Genomic DNA, 22122 nt, shown 5'->3' on the forward strand with positions numbered 1-22122 from the left:
AATTGTTTTCAGGCCTTTAGCAACTTGTTTCATGACTCTTTTTGGCCTACCTTATTGTGTTTAACACAAATTTTATGTTCTTTTCCACCTTTCCCATTTGGAGACAAAGCTTTAACTTTCTGAAAGATGCCTTCACTTCTACTGAGCTCCTTTACATCGCTTGTCAGCCTGCTCAACTTCTTTGGTATTTCTGACAGATGCCATGCAATTGCTTTGAGCCTTTACTTCAGTATCTTTGAAGAACTACATGCCAGCTGCAAGTACTTCTCACTTTTGGCTGCCTCTCACCATTTAATTCATTGTTTTCCTTGTTTTATGAAGATTTACTCTGGAAAATTAAACACTGCCACAACAGCCCTTGGCTTTACTGCTCCTGAAGCAACACTGAGTCTAGGTACATTATGATCACTGTCACGTCATAGCTGGCTGGCATTTTTAACATAAAATTCTGAACTTAATTCTTGCTGGCCAGGACCTTGTCCAGAGTTGCTACCCCCAGAACACCCTTACAAGCTACCTACAAAGCAGGTTTTTTTGGCATCTAAAAAGTTAGTACACAGGCAAGTTTCATGTTGGAGCATGACATAATCTAAGTGGGGACAACTGTAGCCTCCCATTATCATCGTATGTCCTACTTCTGTAGCTTCTCTAACCTCCCTTAATATATGACAGTCGTTGTCAGCATCTTGGTTGTGCAGACAGTCATACAGCCCTAATCTCTGCTCTTCCTATTTAGGCCTGCAACATCAATTCATGAGATTCCGTGCTACTTCCCGAAACAGTTATTTGCTCTTTACCAAAAAGCATCCCACTTCATACATGTGCAAGCTACTCTCTCCTCTCTGTGCCATCTGTTGTCCGTCACTAGAATATCCAAGCTTCCACAAAGTTTCTGATACTCCAAGTATTAAAACATGGAGATGGTTTAATACCAGTTTTAATACCATGGGGATGATGATGCTCTCCAAGAGAGTATGCATCATGGCAAACGTTACGCTCTTTTTCACCCGTCAGCTTTTCCCCACTGTTTTGTGTTACAACTTATAATTTTATATATAATTTACATCTCTAAATAAACAGATGTTTTAATTTAAGGCATACATAGCCTGGCTGCAAACTTATTTGCATAAAGTCCATTTTTCTAACGTAGGCCCTTTCTATTCCAAAAATACTTCCAGTTCCTCTTGAATCTTAGCTCCTTCTTCCTGCAACATTTTCTCAACTGTGCATTAAGACTCTGCCTCTCTCTAAGTCCACCTGGTCCCACGTATCAAAGACCTCCATGCAATGGAGACTCGAGTCTTTAACCCCGCTTCCTAACAGCCCCGACGTTACTTTGCAAACCTCTTAGCTACCCGTTTCCACGTCATGTGGCCTGTGATGAACAGCTCAAGAGACTGACTTGACATCTTCTGAAATCTGCGACTTTTGTAGTCGGCAAGTAACCAGGTAGCACCACAAAGATACATATGCCAAATACAATGGCTGACCACTCTAACTACCCCTGCCGACCAGCTGGGACCCCCAGCCTCAGAAGGATACCACCGGTGTCAGCAGACTGACACCCCGCCGTACCTGTACCTAGCTGAAGAACTGCAGTGTGGCATACGACTGTGACAAAGCGACGCCATGTCAAAGGAGTCGCCTCTCTCAGACCTTCCACCACCATTTACCAGTGAAAAGGAACCGCTGCATACAAGGGGCACGTCAAGTAATTCCCCTGCGGGACGTTACCAAGAGGGGCCAGAGAAGGACAGCGATGTCTCTGAAGGGGCTGGTGGCATGGAAAGATTGTGATTCAGACGGAAACGATCTGCCTCAAAAATCAATTCTGCTACTTTTATAATTATGTCACTGTTTCCGTATTAGGGTGAATTTAAATGCTGCTGCCCCGCTCAACTCTCTTTTTATGGTACTAATGCAGGCATTCTGCAAAGGTTATTATATGCAAACCCATTAAGACTTAAATAAAATAACTATAAACTTAAACACGCAGTATTTCATCTCCAGAAACTGAGACCGTAGTTTACAACTGCTCCTACGTTCAAGGGAGTGCTGTCTGCAAGATCTTAGCAACAGTAAGCTGGGCTATAAACTATACTGATACACTATCTGGGAGTAAAGTTCTGCACCCTTAAATTTCTTCATCTGAGCTCTGTGTCTAAATAAATAAGCCTCAAATACTCTGCTGTTTAGGTGGTCACGCTAATCAAAATGGGAATTAAAGACCTAAGATCTCTGTGAACCTGGGCTGAGGGATCCAATTCTTCAAGCGCTTGCAACTTTGACCCCAGATGTTGCGAGATGCTTGGAATTTGACCCTCCGCGCTACACACAAACAAAACCCCTGTTCATAAATTTCCTCCGGGGGAAGATGTCCAGGGCTTGGCCCTCCGCTTGCTGGCACGGAGCAGGACAGCGCTCCACACACCGCCACGCAATGAGCTGCGACGCGGCAGCGCTGCCCGTACCCACAAGAAAAGAGGCTATTCCTGGAAAAAACAGACGGGAGAGCGCGGTTCGAGGCTGTTAAGCGTCCGAATGATGCACTTGTTAACAGTGGGTTCATTCAGATCATATAGCGCGGGGGGGGGGGAACAGAAATGCTTGCTTTCTAGAGGTGCGCTTACTTTACACAGAGGCGGAAAGGCCTGCCGCACAGGAGCGAGGAAACACCACCGCCCATCAGCGGCCTGCCCTGTGCAGCAGCCCTTCACAGGACTTCCTCCTTCCGCTGGTCCCACACAACCCACCCGCGGCGGCCTAACGGCCCCTCAGGCCCCGCTCCATCTTGTCGCGCCAGCCCCTCCTCCCTGCTGCCGTCTCCTCGCGGGGGCAGGACCACCACCACCCCACCACCCCCTCCCCGCCGCCCCCGGGCGCCTCAGCCGCCATCGGCGGGGGGGGGGGGGGCCTGAACCCGCTGAAGAGGGGGACGGGGAGAGGCGGAGGCCGCGGCGGGCGAGGCGCGGAGGCCCCGCCCCGCCGCTTGTGTAACGGGCCCTCCGCCGGGAGGGGCCTCGCGCCGGCCCCGCCCCCCCGCGCCCGCCCCTCCCCCGCCCCGCGCGGCCCCGGCCACCCGTGGGGGCAGCGCCCCCCCTCCCCCCCGCCCCCCCCCCGCGCAGCGCGACCCCCGCCCGCCGCCCCTCCGCGCTGCGCCACCGCCGCTGCCCCCCCCGCCCCCTCACCGGGGCTACCGCCGGCCTCCGGGCCCGCAACAAGTGCGGGGGGCCCCCCCCGGCCCGGCCCGCGCCGCGCCCTGGCCCTCCAGATCCAACGCCCCCGCCTTTGTCTGCGCGCCGGGGCTCCCCACCCGGGAGGCGGCGGGTACCCCCCCCCCCCCCCGCCCCATCCCCGCCGCCCTACCCCCCCCGCCCCCCGCCGCCCCGTGCCCCTTCCCAAACGCAACGGCGGAACCGGGCTCGGCCCCGGCCGCTGCAGCCCGACCTTTTGTGTTTTTAGACCGATGCGCATCTCCCCGGCAGCCCCGCCGCCCCGCACGTGAAAACAGCAGCAATGCGGGGGAAAAGGGGAAAAAAAAAAAATTAAAAAAATTTAAAAAATTTTTAAAAATAGAAAAAAAATTAAAAATTACCTTGCCGGCCCGTTTTCGCGGCCCTTATATAATTCCTCAAGGTTACCGCCGTTGCCAGGGGACGCGAAATGGAAATGAAAACAGGCGCTGAATAATCGCGGGAGCAAAACTAAAAGTTAACTGCCTCCGCCCGGGCGGAGAAAGGTCCAGATCGAAAGCAAAACAAGGAGAGGAAGCGGCGAGGCCGCCGGCGCTTGGAAATCCCCCCGCCTCTCCGCCGGGCCGGGCCGGCCGCGCAGGCGGCGGGGGCAGGGCTGCGGCGGCGGGCGCGGAAGCGCGCTGCGCCCGTCACCGCCGCGGCACGGCGCGGCGCGGCGCGGCACGGCACCCCACGGCACCCCACGGCACCGCACCCCGCGGCACCCCGCGGCACCCCGCGGCACCGCACGGCACCCCGCGGCACCCCACGGCACCCCACGGCGCTCCCCCCCCCCCCCCCCGAGCCCCCCGCAGCCCGTTATCCCGGCCAGCCCCTTCCTCCCCGAACCCCCGCGCCCCCTTCATCCCCGGGAAAAAACCGGTCGGTCGTTTCGGTGGTGGGTGATGTCACGACTAAAAGGCTCTCGGGTGCTGCCGCAGCGCCGGCGGCTCCTACAGCACCTTTAAATAGTTTTTAATTCAAGGTCTGGCTTGCGTGCAGAAACCTTAACGTTTGATTCATAGCTTGACTTGCGACCGAAATAATTCCGACGCCCAGCCCCTAATAAGGCGGCGGGGTGTGGGTGTGGGTCAGCCCCACGCAGGGCTGGCCCGAGAGCTGGAGCCGCCAGCCCCGGGAGCGCTGCAGGCATCAAGGAGTCGGGGAACGCTCTCCTGGGATGGACAAGCCCATGGATCAAAGCAGGCTTTCCCCGAGACTTTGGGGGAATCCTCCCTGCGGCTCGGCTCCTCCGGCATCGCTCCCTGCTTCTCTTCCCCCGCCGCTGAGGTGGGAGCAGCGGTCTCGGTCCGGTACGCACGCATGCTGGGGCCGTCGTCGTCTTTAAAACAGGACTGTGTCACAGGACTGTGTCACAGGACTGCGTCACAGTCCCGCATCGAGGACAGTGTCAGACCGGGTCCTTTGAACCCAGAGAGTCTCAAGCAGCTGGGTTACTTCAAGAGAGAGCTCTTGGATTTCAACAGATTTTGCAAATTGTCGTCGGTCGTGGAGTCTGTGTAGAGACCAGGGGTATTCTGCAGGATTTAGGTAATCCCCATGCAAGCGACAACATAAAATTGACCGAGGAGAGGTTGCAATATGTCGTTCCTAGCCTTACCCAAAGATGACGAAGGAAAGGCCCCAAGCACTGGGGGACTGGGGGAGATACGAAATGCAGTCATTAAAAAGCTTGGGGTGGGGGGCAGGTGTACACATCTCTCTCACATGCACGCATATCTATACGTATGCTATAGTATGTACATATATACATTCAGGTACGCAAACGGTATAGCTACATGCGCGGATACATGATGCACAGCCATCAGCAGTGGGAGGAAAGCCAGGGCACAGGGGCTTGTGCAGGGGGTGGCACAAGGTGGTCAAGGAGCGGTCTGCTCTCCAGCGGGAGGGCAAACGGAGAGGGAGGTGTTCCCCCGGTGCCGGGTGCCGTCAGCACCCTCTGCGGCGGCAACCCTGGACATGCAGAGGACACCGAGCTAGCGATGGGGTGGGGACTCCTTCCCCCTGTTTTGGAATGTGCTCTCCTCGCACTGAGGAGAACCTAATCACAGAATAATTTAGGTTGGAAGGGACCCATGGATGTTGGGAATCCCCCACTCCCCAAAAAACGCTGGGGTCTAGTGGGTGGCTGTGGTCCATGTGTGCACCAGTGAAGTAGGAAAGGGCAAGGGAGAGGTTTTGGAAGCAAGATGTAGGGTGCCAGGCAGGACGGTAAAATCAAGCATCTTCTCCAAAACTTCTCCAGAAACACTCACAGCAGGATGGAGAGGTCCACACTGATGGGGAGGGACACAGGTCCCCGGAGCAGCTGCGAAGGAGCAGCAAGGAAGGGTCATATTCACATGGCAGATACTCCGAGATACTTCCAGAAGAGAAAAGACCAGAGGGACTGATTTCCATGAAGACACAGTGGAATGAGGACGAGGGATGTGGGACGCTGGCCTTGAATTGGCATGTTGACTGAGTAGATGTGCGGGGAGAGGAGATAATCAGCAGGACACGGTAGTGACAGGACACAGCTTGTATAGGAGGCTCAGACTAGGCTGTGGCTGGAGGGAAAGGGGCTGTACGCTCCATGCCAAAAGAAGGAGTCAAATCAGCTAACTCCAGCAACTAAAGCCAAATTTTTATAGACTTGAGGTCTAACTAGGAAAACAGTAGTATTAAGACGGTATTAATGACCAGGATGGAGGCAATTACTAATGCCAGGTGTGATTAGAGAGCAGTGAAGTGATTGGAAGCGAGACACTTCTAACCAACTTGTTCCCACTCAGGAATAAGATCTTGCAGTTGCAGTAACTCCATGGAAGGGTCGGATCGGCGCTCAGAAACTGTCACAAAGCTGGTGGGACGTGCCAGGATGGAGCGTAATGGAGAGCACGGGGAGGGCTGCAGCATGCCTGCTTCCGGTGTGTAACAGAAATGGCAAAGACCCAGAGAAGAGCAACAAAGATAACTAAAAATATGTAGCGACAACTAAAAATACGGAGCGACCTCAATGTTTGAGTGATTCAAGGATTTGAGTGACTAGGATTATTCAGGATGGACAAGTGACAACCAACAGAAAATGATCAGACAGGAGAGAATACACAATCATGAGTAGAGTAGGGATGGATTACTTGCTTTCTTTTCTAATATAAGAACTAGAGAGCATCAAGTGAAACTAGCAGGTGGCAGATCTAAAGCAAACAGAAGGAGGTGGATTTTCACACAGCAGGTAATTAAGCAGTGGGACATCCTGCTTTGAGGTGCCAGAAGTACTCAGGGGATCCAAAAAAACACCCATACACATTCACAGAAGAAAAAAACACCATGAGGTGCTATTAAATGTACAGACGCCAACTCGGCCTCAAGCAGCCCCCTGAGCCACGAATTTCTAGGGTCTAGAAGCTGTTTGGAGGATGCCCTTGCCCTACGCCTTGAAAAAGGCCTGACTGGCAATGCCTGCAAATGGCCTGGGACAGGGGAGGTGCCCAGTGCTGCTCCAGCACCTCCCTCCCAGCAAAGGGAAGAGTGGCTGGGGCTAGCTTTTGCAATGCTCGGTGGCCGCTGTCGTTTCTAGCATGTGCTTTCAACTTGTTTACAGAATGAGCCAGCTGTGAAAAAGACTGTAGTTTATGTATCAGCAGATGTTGCGGGGAAAAACTGCTTACCGTCATATTAATAATTTAATATCACACTCAGAGGACGGCTTATTCACAAAGTGGCAACGCCGTGAATGACATTAATTGGTTTTGGTCAAACAAAACACAGTTGGCTTCCTTGAGAAACACTAGCCAAACCACTGAGCAGAATCTGCAGCTTGCTCTTGCCCTTTCTTCCCGCCGCCTTCAGCTGATCTCAGTGGGGCGCGTTCAAGGATCTCCATGGGGCTCATTCAAGGCACGAACAAAGGCATTTCCCTCCACGTCTTCTAGCGTCACAAGTTCACAGGATATAGCAGAAATTAAATCTTCTGTTGTGATTCTTTTTTTTGATGTTGAAAGGTAGTGGGAATGGGCAGCTTTTGTTTTCTAAACTTAACTTTCATCAGTGACTCATTCCCTCCGAAAAGAGACTTTTACCTCTCATGACTTTGCTGTTTCAGTAAGACCTGGCAGCTTTAAAATCAGAAAATTTAAACCAGAAGCATCAAATATCCACAGCTTTTTCCTCTGCAGAACTGCCAAAGTTCCCAACTTACTCTTTTAATCACCTTCCATAAGGATCCAGCTACTGGAATTAGTTGTTTCCATCAGCATCCCGCCTTTCCTTCACAAGAGATTCACTATCCTGGCCCGGCCTTCATTTCTGTGAGAAAAAACTTGAAAATGTGAATCCTTTAAGTTCCAGATGGTAAATAAGCCATCCAGCTTATGTTTAAAGTTTCGTAATCTTTTTGAAAAGTTTAATAATATTTATGAAATTTTCTCTTTTTGTTGTTCTTGTGGGGCTTCACACTGTCTTTAAGTGGAACTAACTATACCATCATTTTAGTTCTTAAAACCACTGTCACAGGCATTGTGACTTTTTATCTGCAGAATTGGAGTAGTTGAATTTTCTCATGGAGTTAGGCCCCAGGCTTACGTACTCAACCCACAGCTGACCTGTTTATTTTTCTGGTACGTTAAAGTAGGAAAGCTCTCCAGCAGAAACTGTGTTTGTAATTTGCATTACAGGCCAGTGCTTATCAAGAAAATAAATGAGTTGCAAGAGTCCTATAATTCTTACTTTGATACTATTACCCACGTCTTCGTGAATGCCTACACCCGTTTGAAATCATGATGCACGGTGAAATTTATTTTCAATTTTCATTTGTCCTGTGAAAAACATTCTGATGCTGATGTAATTTGTAGCACTGATATTTTTAGATATTAGATAGTAATGGCACCTTTCTTATAAAAAAAAAAAACCCAAACGAGACACGAGATTTCTGATTATAGTTAAGAATTTAAAGTATTTGCATATTACTATAACACAAATAATCACCCCAAGTATAATGGGAAAAATGTTGGCTAACACTTTAACAACTTGTAATTAATTTCTGTTCTGAAATCAGTTTTATTTGTTGGAGAGGGTTTTTTTGTTTGATTTGCTTTGTGTTTATACTGTTGTAAATAAATGACTGTCTGGTCTTCGGTATTTGCAGCACTCTAAAAGTATTTATGCTCGTGTTAAAATTAATGGCAACTCAAGCTTGTTGCTCCTTTGTTGCTTTTGCTGTGACCCCAGCCTTGGCATGGGGAGGGGGACGGGGAGAGCAGTGGCCATCAGCAAGCGTCTGCAAACCGTCGCAGGTGGAGCGCTGGAGATACAGCTGGGTCTCTTCTTCTGTACCCAACATCTGGGAAAAAACTAACTCAAGTCCCAGTTGAGGAAGTACGCCCTTAAATGCAAGGACATGAGCAATTCCTCTCGAGTTCCGAGAGAGTCTTCACGTGCCTGAAGTTATGTGTGCGCGCAGGAGCGTGGATGGGGAGAGCCTCCCGGCTCGCCCTCTTTGCCTTCGTTTTGCCCAGGTTCCTTAATTCAACCTTTTTGCGGTCTTTCCTCCTTCTCCTTCCGGCTCTGACGGCTGCAGGCTGGCGTGTAGCTTGCTCGGGCTGCTTCCATGGGATGTGGACCCCTGCGCGTTCCCGGTGGGGCTCGGCCGTGCCATCTCAGGGGACAGAGGCATGGCCTGAGGGCCGCCTGGCCGGCCGCAGCAGGCACCCGTCGACAGCAGCAACGCTGCATGCCAGCAGCACCGCCCCAGCGCTATTCACAGCGCGAGGAGGGAATTTCCTTAACGCATTTCAGAGCAGATCCAGCTATGGGATAATTTCTTTGCCTTTGGTTGGGTTACGCCAGCGGGGAGACCTACCCTTGAGAGGCTTAACAGGGTGTCTAAATTAATGAGTACTTCTCAGCTCTCATATTCCAGCTGTGTTGATCTTCCGATTGCTAAGAATTTAGATGGTGGGAGCGTTGCTTTGTTTTTATTGGTAATAATTAAAGTAATAATTACAGAAAACTGTTCCGGGATGGAAAAATCTATTTGCTCAGACCAGATCTCTGAATAGTAACTTCTCTAGCCGGCAAAATAAAACTTCCCCAACGCAACTCAAAGCCTCTTACACTTTCAGTGTCCTCATTAAGGTGCTGCCTCATCCAGCCCTTAGTGAATTCGGTCAGAAAGAGCCAAAAGGTAAAATAATAACCCACGACAGACATCTGTTCTGCTAAGGAATTTTTATACCTTCCTGATCGTATTGGCTGTACCCAGGTGCTCCGGGAGGACAGGTAGGTGGGGAGAGCCTGTCTTCTGAGCCAACAACATATATACGACAGAGAAAAACACCGTTGAAGGCTACAGGGCCTATTCATTTTCCTTGTCACTGCTTTTATTTGGCTGCAGTACTTCAGCCCATCACTCTGCCAGCTCAGCTGCTGTACGCAGTTCATTTTCTTTAGCAAGAGAGAAGAGAGGGAACAAGGAATTTGCCTAACACCAGCATTGTGAGACGGTTTTAGTTACTCATGTCTCTTGGCCCTCGCAGCAAATTTTAGGGAGGAAAGGAGTCCTTTAATAACATGGACAGCATCTTGACATTTCAGGGCTGGAGTGGAGCTTGGCAGAGAAAACCTGGACAGGAGCCAGGCTGCTTCAGCAGATCCTACCTGAAAGTGATCCGGCTTAGCCCTGCTTTAATAGAGCGTTTTGCTGAAGTGGAAGCTTTTATGGCAACTTTCCCAGTGAAACTGAGGTAGAATAAAAAGATAAGTGATATATCGCCTATTGGCTTACAAAGCAGAACAAATACTTTTTCTTCTGGATAATAATGAGATATTAAGAGCTTTGCTTTGTATCATGTGTAAACACAGGCTTTGATTTATTAATTCAAAACTTATTTATTATTAAAATCAGGTCAATTCTCTTTGTTGAGGGGGAAGGGACTTTTTTCTCTTTTCACTTTCTGTTTGTAGTGGATTTTCACATATAAAGAAGCCTTTCCAGGGATACTCATCGCAGAAATGCTCACCAGGCACATTCCCCCATCAGTCACCCTTGGAAGCAGGCAACGCTCTTCCATGAATCCTGCCAAGGTCCCATGGCTCTCCCATGGGAGAAAGGTCCCACCCTATGCAAGGGGTGTTTTCCTCCCCTCTGGAGCTGGAGGGTGAGGGGACAGAGGGAGCCGACCCACCTGTGGGACCTTCCCCAGGCTGCCCTGGGCATCACCTGGCAGATGCACCTGTGTGGGTGAACCAGCATCCCACCTCCCATCCCTGCCTCCCCGGTCCAAGCCAGCATGCCCTGGTGCTGGGCAATGGGGGTGGTAGGCACTGCTGCCCAGCTCAGGAGGAGAGGCAGGAGGTGCTGGGGCATGGCCACCTCACCAACCCCCTTGAGGGTGGTGGAGGCAGAGAGGTGCCAATGAGGAGGGGTCCTGCTCAGGAGGTCTCCTGCTGGCAAAACAGGCAGTGCTCTGTGTGGCCCCCAGCTCATCTGACCCTGCAGTAGCCTCTGATGCTACGTGTCTGGGGGGCTACTTAAATATAGCTTGAGCCTTTCCTCTTTGGTGCGCTCCCCAGCTCATGCTGCAACACAGCCTGGGTGACAGCCCAGTGTAACTCCACAAAAAAAAAAAAAAAAAGAGGAGCCAGTTATAAACATTTAATTTAAGGCTCTTCTACCTTAAGTTAAAATGGTCACTACAAGTTACAAATCCATTTCCAAGTCAGCACCCTCTTTAACGCTTTGGCTCTTTTGCCTTTCCTAGTCAGTGTTTAATTATTACAGAAGAGTGATTTTTGGATAACGAGTCCCAGCTGCTGACTGCCTGCATGTATTTGGGCTGGCAACACCAATCTCCAGAGAGCTTCTCTATAGCCTTTGCACACCCAACTGAACATCCTCCCAAAGCAAGAGCTGATGCAGCTTCTTCTGAATGCACTGAACCAGCTGAAGCTGAGCTCCTCTGTTGCACCTTTGGTGCTAGCCCGTCGAGTCCAGCAAGTTCATTTTCTGAAAGGCAGCAGCTGGCCCTGCTGAGCTGTTTCTGGAGCGCAGCTCACCCATGACTCATCTCTCCTGCAGCCCATCTTGCTGCACTTCTCTTTTGACAAGTCATTTCTGTCGCTCTGACCGTTGCCCCGCTCTCAGGTTTGCTAAGCCCACATAACTGAGGAGAGACTCTTTCAGAGGCAAACGGATAATCGGTGTCAGAGGCTGAACAAGAAACCTTTTCAGAGGATAGTAAAAGCCAACATCAATTTTAAGTCATCTGTTCCCAGAATTTGCCATTGTTACTGGGGCATTGATGGGGCTACCGGGCTACTGATGGAGTGTATTTATGGGGAAACCACCTTGGGGAATGCTGCTGTAATGCAGCTGAAAAGGTGCTGAGTCGGTATTTGAGTGCATGGGATCTCAAAACCCTGGGCAGGGTTGCTTTATCACTTTAAAAGAAAGAGGTCGTGGGAGGGGAGGGAGGAGGAAAGCTGCTGGCTATTAATAGAGAATATGAGTAGGAGCTTTATTTTGAATGGCTTCTTTCATTAGTGACATGCAATGCAGAAGCAAGGCTCGTGATGCACTCTACCTGCTGACTTCCCAAGCGCAGATCACAGAGACGCAGACAGATAAAAAACCATTGCTGTGCAGGGGAGTTTTAAATAGGCTGAGCTAAAATGCCCAAATTAAAAAATAACCAGGAGATCAATCAACCCTGATCTTTAGAGAGACGGTCTCTGAATGTAGGCTAGTGGAGTCAGCGCCAGACTCAGGAAATTTAAGTTACCTTTCCAGCACTACCTGCCCGCCGTGAGGTTTCCCCATTACTCTTATTTCTCTCAGACTTTGTCTTTTATGTCTGTGTGGATGATAAGCTGAGATAACAGCTGTCTCGTCTTACTCAGTTTTACAGTGCCTGGTACAAAGGTGTCTTGCTTTCTTAGGAACCCTGCTCTTATACAGTGCTACAAGAAATAATATTGCTCTGTACAGTGGTTCTCCAGTAGCACATTTTATTTGTACTTGTGTTTTCAGCATCTCAAAGAAATAAAAAACAACAACAACCAGAAGCAGCTATTTAGGTGATTTAAGGCTAGGAGAAGGCTTGTTTCCTTAGCTCTGTAAGTTATGACATGACACCTGGACCCATGAACCCAACTGGACTTCAGTAGTACATTAAATTAGCGGGATTATTTTGAAAAACACAACTCAGATGCTTGTGGTTACTATTTGCCTATTTGCACCTTGCTTTAAATAATTACATGTTGGGTGGCAAATCCTCCTTCTAATGAAAGAAGAAAGGAGTGCTCCACAGGTATGCATGTTATGGCGCTGATAAGCAGCAACCAGCCCTGCAGGAAAGTTTCAGTATGCAGATATCAAAAGCAGAGGCGAGGGCAGACAGCTGCCAGGCCGAGGCAGAGCTCCTTCTTTCCCAGTGAAGTTAGTTCTGTGGGAATGCTGACTCACCTGCTCCCTGTACAATAGAGGTGGAGAAAAAGCAATTATGTATAATTTCACTGCATTTCTTTTCCTCCTGCACCACCATTTCACTTGTGGAGTGGATCTGGCTGAAGAGTCAAGAGTTCTCTGTGTTGGAAAGCCTTATAAAATCATACCTTGGGCTAGATATGTAAAAGCCTGATAAGCAGGTGTTAACAGTTCCCTGTCAGCTTCAAAGAAAGGGTAATGTTTCATTGCTTGGCAAGCCAACATTTAATGCACATAAACCAGTTGTAAATAGTATGTGGAACAGTTGCAGAAAACATTTGCACAAAAGCTGTTAGCAGATCTGGTGGTGGTGTTTGCACAGGCTTCCCCTCTTTTTTCCTACTGTGTATTTGAAGTTTTCATCACATTATCTCCCATCTCTTCCCAACCCAGGGAATCTTGTTCCTTAAGAACAACATTTCAGCTCATCTGCAAGTACTTGCTTGTCCGCAGGTGCTGTCCATGACTGGTTGTCCAAAGCGGCGTGATTTTTAGCGCCCGGCCCTCTCAGCCACAACATCTCTCACTTCTCCAAGCGAGAAGTCGCAGCCTGTCCAGTTGAACGGCTTCTCCCCTTTGGCCAAAGCCAAATGCCGCTGCGTTAAATGGTTTCACATGCAAAAGGGAACAGACACAGAAGGTAGCTCTGAGAAGAGCTTCATTTCTTGGCCTATCATCCCATCTGATCACTTATGTCAAGTACTTCAACTCCACTGTTGCTCTTCTGTCACTTGACCTGACAGCACAGCTAAACTATAGTATCAACCAAAAAAGAAGATCAAGATGCACTATTATTTTTTTCTCCTTAAGTCACAGGCTCTGGTTTTTAGTAGTCCTGATGAGCTGAGGACATGAGAAAGGCAAAAGAAGACGGGTTGCTCAAAACGCCCCTTTGTCCTACTGGTGGGACTGGTGGGAGACATGACCTCTCTCTACAAGCCTGGTGCTGCGAGGTTGCTCCTCGTCTCCTCATCTCCCACTTCCACCAGAACTCAGGTGCTGTTGCTTGCCCGCAAAGCTGCTGGTTGTTTTGCTAACTCGAAGGAAATGTCTGAAGGACAAAAGCCATGGGGCTTGGAGGGCTCGTTGAGTGTCTGTCATCACAGGCCATCTCTATTATTCCATGTTTATGGTAAACTGGCAACGGCAGAGGCATAGCCCTCAGCCCACCTGACCTGAGACGGCTCTCAATTTTGGCAGGCCAAAGACAGCTAATCCCAGCTGGAAATTAAACCCCCGGAATACAGCAAGCCCCAATGCACTGCCAGGTACCCCAGCAGTAAGTGGGGGCATGCAGGTAAGACCTCTCCTCGCTGCCCAGCACAGTGCTGGTGAGGCTGGCAGGGCTGCCTGTGCCTTAAAACAATGTTGAATATCCTGAGCTAAATTCTCCTTGACCTTTTTTTTACCCCCCTCAGGCTCTCACTTTAATCTCATTAGATCTGAGTTTCAGTTTTCCCATTTCCCAACCAAAATCCCTGTGGGACCTCAGCAAGTTGAGTTGCACAAGTTTTGCTGCAGCTGTGCTACTGTCTCTCATATACAATTTCCAAGACATGGAGTAAAAGCAGCCTGGAAATGGGCGGCACCTGCAATGCTGTTGACTTATGCCTGCAATCAGTGTTTGGAGTGTTTTGCAACATTTTGCAAGATGGCAAAACAAACGAACCTCTGTTTTAGAAAGGAGGTAAATGGTGAACTCCACTGCAGATACCTTATCTCTTGCAGTTATGGAGAGATCAGGACACAGTCAAAACAAGAAGCCTGAGGCAGAGGAAGCTCGCCTCTCTATTTTTGCACGTTTTCAACTCATATCTTTGGGTTCCAGAGGTTTGTGACATTTTGCTCTGATCTTTTGCAGGGCCCTTGCACAGAAGTGCCTCATCGCTCAGTGCCAGCATCTGCACGTACGTCCATGCTGGAATCTCGTTTCCTAGCTTAAGCTTGATACCATGGTGGTTTTATTCCCCTAGTATCACAGTTCAGCTGCAGGCCTCATTGTAAGCGACGTGGCTTTCGGCTTAAACCCAGAGCAAAGCCAATGAGTGAATAGGCTCCCCATGAAGCTCCCCAATGCTTCGTACTTGTAACCTAAATGCTAGATAGTAAAAGAAAAGCAGTTGGTTTAGTGGGGTTATCATCAGTCCTGTGAAATGCATGTTTGATTTTCTTTTTAAATCACCTCCGGCATTAAAATGAATGAGTCCTAGAAGGTCGTGCACTCTTTGCACTGCTTTCACTCTGCTCTGCTGCACACAGGTTTGAACGACATGTTAATCTCTGGGGTGCTGGAGACCCCTGTGATAATCAGTGCAAGAACAAATGACCCATGGCAGCTGTCACCGTCACCTCTCCCCAGCGAAGAAACGTGCACAGGAGTCATTTGTTCTGATAAAGGTTTGTATTTTGCTTTTATTTTTGTTTTTCAGCCAGCTTTCCTAAAGAAAAGAAGCCACGTTTGTGACCACGTTTTGCCAATGCCCCTTTTCCCTGGCCCTCAGCATCCCGCCCAGCTCCGTCATCTGCTGCCCAACTTGAGCAGCGCAGGGAGGAGGGGTGCGGAAGAGCTGCGGTGCTGGGGAGGCGGCTGCAGAGCAAGCCCCACCACGGCCACTGGCCACTGGCCAAGGCAGGCGGGACCATGCCGTGCAGAGCCCCCCAAAAGCCCTGAGGAGAGCTCACCCCTTCATGCGGGTGGCATGAAAGGAACATAAACAGGAAGCATAAAGCCACAGGAAATTCGACGACCGAAGTTTCAGTGTTCATAGAAGCATTATATTTACTAGTTCCATCGCTACGTCTTACACCAGTAAAGAGCATTTGTTTTCTCACTCTGCTCAGACCTTGGGTAGGGAAAATATAGTCCCTTTAGATTATGGATTGCTTTATGTTCTGCCTCCTGCAATGTTACAACCTGGTAATGCCAAGCCCTAAAAATTCACCCCGGGGGATGCTGAAGTCCAGCTGCAGGGACACAGCTCCCAGCAGAACTTGGGAAGAGTGGCTCAATGGGAATATTGTATTGATGTAAATGGGTTTTAGAGCTTGGTGTCTATGAAAGTTGCTGCTCTCACGTAGGTGGCGCATGCACTCAGGTGTCAGTAATAAGATGTCCTTACCTGCTCTATCTGTGTTTCAGTCACCAGGACAAGGCTGATAACTACCACTTGTTTGGACGTAAGGGGGAGAAAGTAATGTGCTTTGTAGCGTGTCTCAGAGCACTCCTTTTAATCCTTCATAACATTTTTTTTCACTGCTTCTCTCAGCAAAATTCTCCCATCTATGAATTACACACACGAGCATTTTTTTCTCCCAAGTCCTCCAGCTCTCAGCAGTGAACAAGAGGTGCTCTGTACTTATCTCCTCCTCTTGTCCTCACACACCTCTCTCCTCAGGGGTATCTTCAGCCACAGACACAAACCTCACTCCATCCCCTGTGCTGCAGACTGATGGATCCACTCTCTGCTCCAGGCGCAATTCTCCTGTCAAACAAAAAACTAGGTGGTCCTCAGAGGCAGGACAGAGAGAAACCTGAAGCTTCCAGGTCCATCCTGAGTTATATCTGTCTGTTGGTCTGCCTGCACTGTGAGCTGGTGGGGAACCAGCATGGGGGGACCTCAGCACCTCTCCAAATGTGGGAGCAGCCCACAAGGGACGGCAGCAGAGCTTGCCTTACTACATACCCACCTGCAAAGGATCCCGTGACCAGCCCTTTCCAGGGCATCCATACAGCTACAACTCTTGCTCGAGCTCCACATCTTGGCCACCGCCAATACTTTGCTGGGGCCTTGTGCAGGTGGTTTTCCCCACAAACAGCTTCCTGGGGGTGGCTGTACTGGTGGCTTTCCCAGCCCACCGCTGGGCATTGCCCTGTTACTCTTGCATGTCTCTGCTGCTTCACCATTCTCTTCCAAACACAATTTTCTGACATAGCCTGCTTGTCTTTGCATTTAAGGCCCTTCCTGGTCCCCATTGCCCACCAAAGCCATCCTTGCCCCGCTGCCCAATGAGCACTCCTCTGATTTCTTCCCAGCTGCCACCCCCATTTGGATGATGCTCTAGAGCAGCGTCTTGCACAGCTCCTGGTGTCTTTCCACTTTCTCCTTCAAACTCTTCATTGTAACTGCAGAAAACCCCACAGCAGCTGATACCGCTGCCTCTTACACTGCCCAGCACCATCCCCTTGCCTCTTTTTCCTGCCCCACTGGACCCACCTACCGTCTCCTTCCCTGTCTTTCACTTGCGAAGTCTTCGAGGTTGTAAAGTTTGGGGCTTTTCAGGAGGCATTAGCTTTCCTCCACTCACCGGGGCAGCACAGGTCTGGCAGCAGCTCCTGCCCATCTGAATGCAAATTAGCACCGATGGTTTACTTGGAGGTTTTTACTTCTGCTATTTAGGACATTCCCCTGGTTTTAGGGTTTTACTGGTTTAGTCTTTTTCCTTGCAGGATGGTTTTGTGTTGTAGTTCTAACTCCACCCCATGCCTGGACCATGATCACTCACAGTGACTGTCCTCCCTCCTCCTTAATTTTCTCTGCTCCCTGGCCTGTTCCTCCTTGTCCCTCACCCCCAGTTTTGTAAGCCAGGCTGCTTCCTCCTTTACCCCGCCTCCCTGGGACCATTTTCTGAGCTTTTTTATTAGCCACTTCCCTTTTTCAGGCTTGCTGTGCAGCCACAGATGTCAGAGGGTACAGCATCCTGGGTACATGCTGGAGTAACCCTCTGCTTCCAACTGCCTGCCACAGCACATTTTAATCTCATCAACAACTGCACCAACTATTTATAATCAGCTCTCTGATTACATTCCTAAGGTCAACGTCCAACTTAAAAGACTCAGAGTAGCTGACACACTGCTGCTGCAAAGCCTCCTCTCCCCCAGAGGTTTCCAGAGCTGCTGGGTGGTATTTAAAGGCTGTAGTCAGAGGTGCCACCTCCCTCTTGGGTCTACCACCTCCCTGCTGCCCCTCTTGCTTCCCCCTCCTGCCCGGCTGCCTCCCACAGCGGTACCTTTCGGGAAAGCTGATCAGAAAGTACCTGCATTGACATGCCCCAGCGGGTCAAGCCCCGCACACCATATCCCGCAGCAGGGCCTCCCCAGCTCACCCAGCCTGCATCTGGCCCCGAAGGGATGCAGCCCTCGCAGCACCCAGCTGAGGACCGGCGGCACAGGTGCTGATGCTCGCCAGGCTCCTGTCCTTCCCTGGGGTTTCAGCAGTAGGTGGGTGTTGTCCCTGCCATCGTCACAGACCCAGGTCACTTTGGGTGGCTAGGTTACCTGTCTTTTTTTTAACCTTTTTCAGCATGGCCCCAAACCTCACTGTTTTTCCATGAGGTTTGCAAATGAGGTCTTCAGAGATGTCTCAGCCATGGCAAGGAACAATTACATGCTGGCTGCGGGAAACACAGTCATTGTCCCCTCGGCCACCCATGTCCATCCTCCTCCTTGCCACCCCTGCAGCCAGCACAGCTGAGCTGCGGCTCACCCTAAACCTGCGCAAATCGAGACCAGCATAACACAAGTAAGCCAGTGCCACCCTTTGGGCTTGCCTACAGAAACCTGGATTCCTGCAGGCCACTGAGCTGCACAGCGCTGGCCCTTAGAGCTGGTTTATGGTGGGAGCAGGAAGCCCCACTACAGCAAGGTGCTGGCCAGGGGGGCTTATACATCACATACAGCTCCCAGGAGAATTGCAGACGTAAAATATGGGACTCATGAAAGCAGGGGAAGAGTCTGGCTTTCATTTTGCCCCTAGATGCTTCCACTCGGTAGCACTTCAGCAATGGCAGAGGTGGTACCGGCCCCCGGCGTGCTGCTGGAGACTCAGTAAAGCTGGTTCCTTCCTTCGCTGCTTCTCCCATCTTCTATACATCTCAGGAGACATTTTTATCATAATAGCGTCACGTAATCTTGTATAGACTCTGTCCCAGGAAAGAAAAGGTTAACCAAGAACTATGGACTCTTGGGTGAACCTCTCTGCATGAAATATCAGGCCTGAAGGGCAGAGAGACCACAGCTCACCTTGGGTTATTTTTTGCCTTCCTGAGGTCTTAATATTAACAACAGGCAGGCTGAATGGAGAGGGCCACACACATGGGGTTACCAGTCTTCCCGACAGTCTGGCCAATGGGACCAGGAGAACCCACGTCAGGTGAGGAAGCCATGGGCCCCAAGTGCACGTCCGGGCTCAGGACCTCCTGCAGCAGCAGCAGCAGCAGCAGCATCCCCACCAGCTGAAGTTCAGCCGTCACCCAGAAAGCTCATAGCCTCAGCCAAGGGAAGGTGGGAGAGCTGAGCACAGGGAACCAGCTGAGGACGAGGAGGCAAAGAAGGGTGAAGGGCCTCTGCAAAGATCCGCTCTACCCAGAGAAAGTTACATCTGCCTTTAACCAGCCTTTTTGCAGGAGAGGGGTGGGCTGTGCATTGAGGAAGCTGCTTTTAGCCGAATGGGATAAAAGGGAACACAAAATGTTCTGGTTTTAGTACAAGAAGTAGACAGGGAGAGAAAGAGGAAACTCTTGTGGCTGTTAAGAAGGATCCTACAGAAAGAAATCCCTCTGCAAGTTAGCTGTCAAAGTTTAGTATTAATTACGTTTTTGTACAGACGAGTGTAAATTACACAGTGCTGGTTGTTTCCACTGCTCTCTTTATAGGTCTTGTGGCTAAAAAAATAGAACTAATATTTTTTTAATGGCCATGGAATGCTATGGTAGCACCCTTCATCCATAGGTACATCTTTGCATCAGATACTCTCAAACCACTCAGATAACATTATTATAGTTTATGCATATGCAGAAAAACCTGTTATTTGGTCCTGCTTTAGAGGTAGTGAGATGGCTTTGCATGGCCCCTTTCTGTATACAATTTGAAGCCAGGAGGACCTATTAGATCATCTAGGCTGTCTTCTACACGTCCCATGCTATTGAATTTCACTAGATAAGTCCCTATGAAGCTCACCGTGTTCAGTTAGGTGGAAACAGTTAGGTCTTGTGCGCAGCAGGCAGACCTAAATGACTCACCATCACTGGTCCTCTGACCTTGGGGACAGCAGTGGTGAACTACCTGAAAAGAGGTTGTAGTGAGGTGGGGGTTGGTCTCTTCTCCCAAGTAGTTAGTGATAGGACAAGAGGAAATGGGCTCAAGCTGTGCTAGGGGAGGTTTAGATTGGATATGAGGAAAAATTTCTTCATGGAAAGGGTAGTCAAGCATCGGAACAGGCTGCCCAGAGAGGTGGTGAAGTCACCATCCCTGGAAGCGTTCAAAAAACGGGTAGACGTGGCACTTTGGGACATGGTTTAGTCTAGTCGGCCCTTAATTGGTCTAGTGTGGACTCAGTAATGTTAGGTTAATGGTTGGACTGGATGATCTTAAAGGTCTTTTCCAACCTAAACGATTCTATGATTCGATGAATCTGATGCCAAATCTTGCCTGCAAATACTAAAGAAAAACACTTTTGGAAAATGCTGTACTCCTTGTTTTCTTTTGAGGTGCTTTAATTATGCGACTGTCTTCATGAGAGAATATCTTGGTCAAGCAAGAAAAAAACATTATGTTTCATTTGGTTGGAAAAGTCAGGTCTTAATTTTTTGTTTTGTGATTATCCAGGAAAATCCCAACTTCAGCATTCAATTTTTAAGATGTAAAAATAACACTTAAGAGCTTACAAGGCAAGTTCTTCTCTCTGTGTCCAGTAATCACCTTTCACGATGCAGGCAAAGCAAGCTGTTGCACCACCCTTCCTCTCAAAGACCATCACCACAGGTATGGCAGAAGTTTTTTTGGGGGGTGCTGTGGGGTTTTTTTATTAAAAATTACAGGACTATCAGTGGTACAGCAGGGATCTGCAGGGGGAGACGCTCCATTGTTGGAAGTGTTCTCTGGGCAGGTCTAGGACAGCAGAGACAGCCCTTTTTGCCTCAAAATGAGCTGATTCTAGTTTACTCTGATACACAATGAGAAAGACGGGGAGGTTTTCCTGGGAAGCAGCAATGCGGCGTTCTCACATACTTGGGGATGCGAGTCCCAGGATGTACTAAACACTCAAGCTGACAAACGGCAAACAACCACTGAGAGGTGTGAAAGGGTTGCTTCATTCAGGAGGCTTTGGGGTTTGGTTTTAAATTCCTCATTTATGTGAGTTTTGGAGATTATTATGCTATCTGCAGTGACACCCTGTGGTGATGAAGCAGTAGTTTATCTCTGACCCTGTTCTCTCAAAAAAACAGAGTTCTGCCGTGACTGTCCTGCTGCCTGCAGTCATTAGCAGGAGGAAATACACAGCTGGAATGTAGTTTTTCCTGGTATTGAGAAGCATTCCTTATAGGATACGAGGAGACAAGGCTTCTGCTGTTACTGTTATAATTTAGCCATTATTATTCATACTGTTAATATTTCTAAAAGTGATTTCATATGCATACTGCCTGGCTTTAGCAGAAAATAAATAAATGTGAGATTATAGTTAAAACTATAAATTGCATATGAATGTATAGTAATTTAGTTTAAAATATCAGGAGAAACCATACACACTTCCAAGAGGAATGCATTATGTATAAAAAAAGGACCTAGTAACTTGTTAACCACTGTATATTTTGAGTAAGTTGCACTGGTTTTCTTCTGTTACAGAGCAGAGTACCAAAAGTATGGATTCTGTTCCCAAGGACGGTCTGTTTCCATGGGACTTACCAGCATCAGTGTTTGACTTGCCTTTTTTTCCTTTAACAACAGCAGATTTGGAAGAGGTTGTTGTGGGAAGAGGGCAGACTGACTGCAAGTGAATGTAAGGCTTTGCTTAGCCAGAAGGGAGTACTTGACCTGGTATAAACCAGGCAGCATGAATTGCCTCCCCAGTTTCAGCCTGGGTCTTTATTTTCTTCATCCTTCCACTGCTTAGCATCAAATGCATTAAAAAAAAAAAAAAGAATTTTTTTTTTTTTGCAGTTTCACTAGAAAAGCAAACCATTAGTAAAAATTGTTAGGTGTCTCATATGCCATCTTTGTTAATTTCGTCATTGATTTATGAAAGAGTTTGTGGTCCTGGTGGCTTTTCAAATGAGCAAAACTAAGGTCAGGCTTTTAAGCAGCCTTTTGGACATGATTTAACTGATGATCCAGTTAGCCATGCAAATACCTGTATCTGACAACATGTGTGCGTGTGCCTTCCAGGTCAGCTTGGAGACTGCAGCTAAACTTGGCATGAAGGCCTTCCCCAGGGAAGCGAAGAACTGTTGGCAGCAGTTAGTATAGTTGAGACACTTTCATGCACGTGTTTTCACCCAGCCTTTCACCACTGTGAAGGTCTCCATATCGAAATCACTTATTTCCTTCCCCTTCTGGAAAAAGAAACAGTTGTCTCCCTCACATTTCAGAAGTTTGTTGGACAGTATGTCTTCCCAAATTGTTTT

General features: G+C 49.0%; 1 protein-coding gene across 1 annotated transcript in view; it reads right to left on the bottom strand.

Annotated features, from left to right (window-relative positions):
- Positions 1 to 3806, bottom strand: part of IRF2 (interferon regulatory factor 2) — a 45013-nt gene extending 41207 nt beyond the window's left edge. Inside the window, exon 1 of the mRNA XM_075709920.1 lies at positions 3596 to 3806. The gene's annotated coding sequence lies outside the window, so the exon portion shown is untranslated. The remainder of the gene's footprint in view (positions 1 to 3595) is intronic.
- Positions 3807 to 22122: the final 18316 nt, after the last annotated feature.

Source organism: Pelecanus crispus, chromosome 4, assembly GCF_030463565.1.
Source record: "Pelecanus crispus isolate bPelCri1 chromosome 4, bPelCri1.pri, whole genome shotgun sequence".
NCBI lineage: Eukaryota > Metazoa > Chordata > Aves > Pelecaniformes > Pelecanidae > Pelecanus > Pelecanus crispus.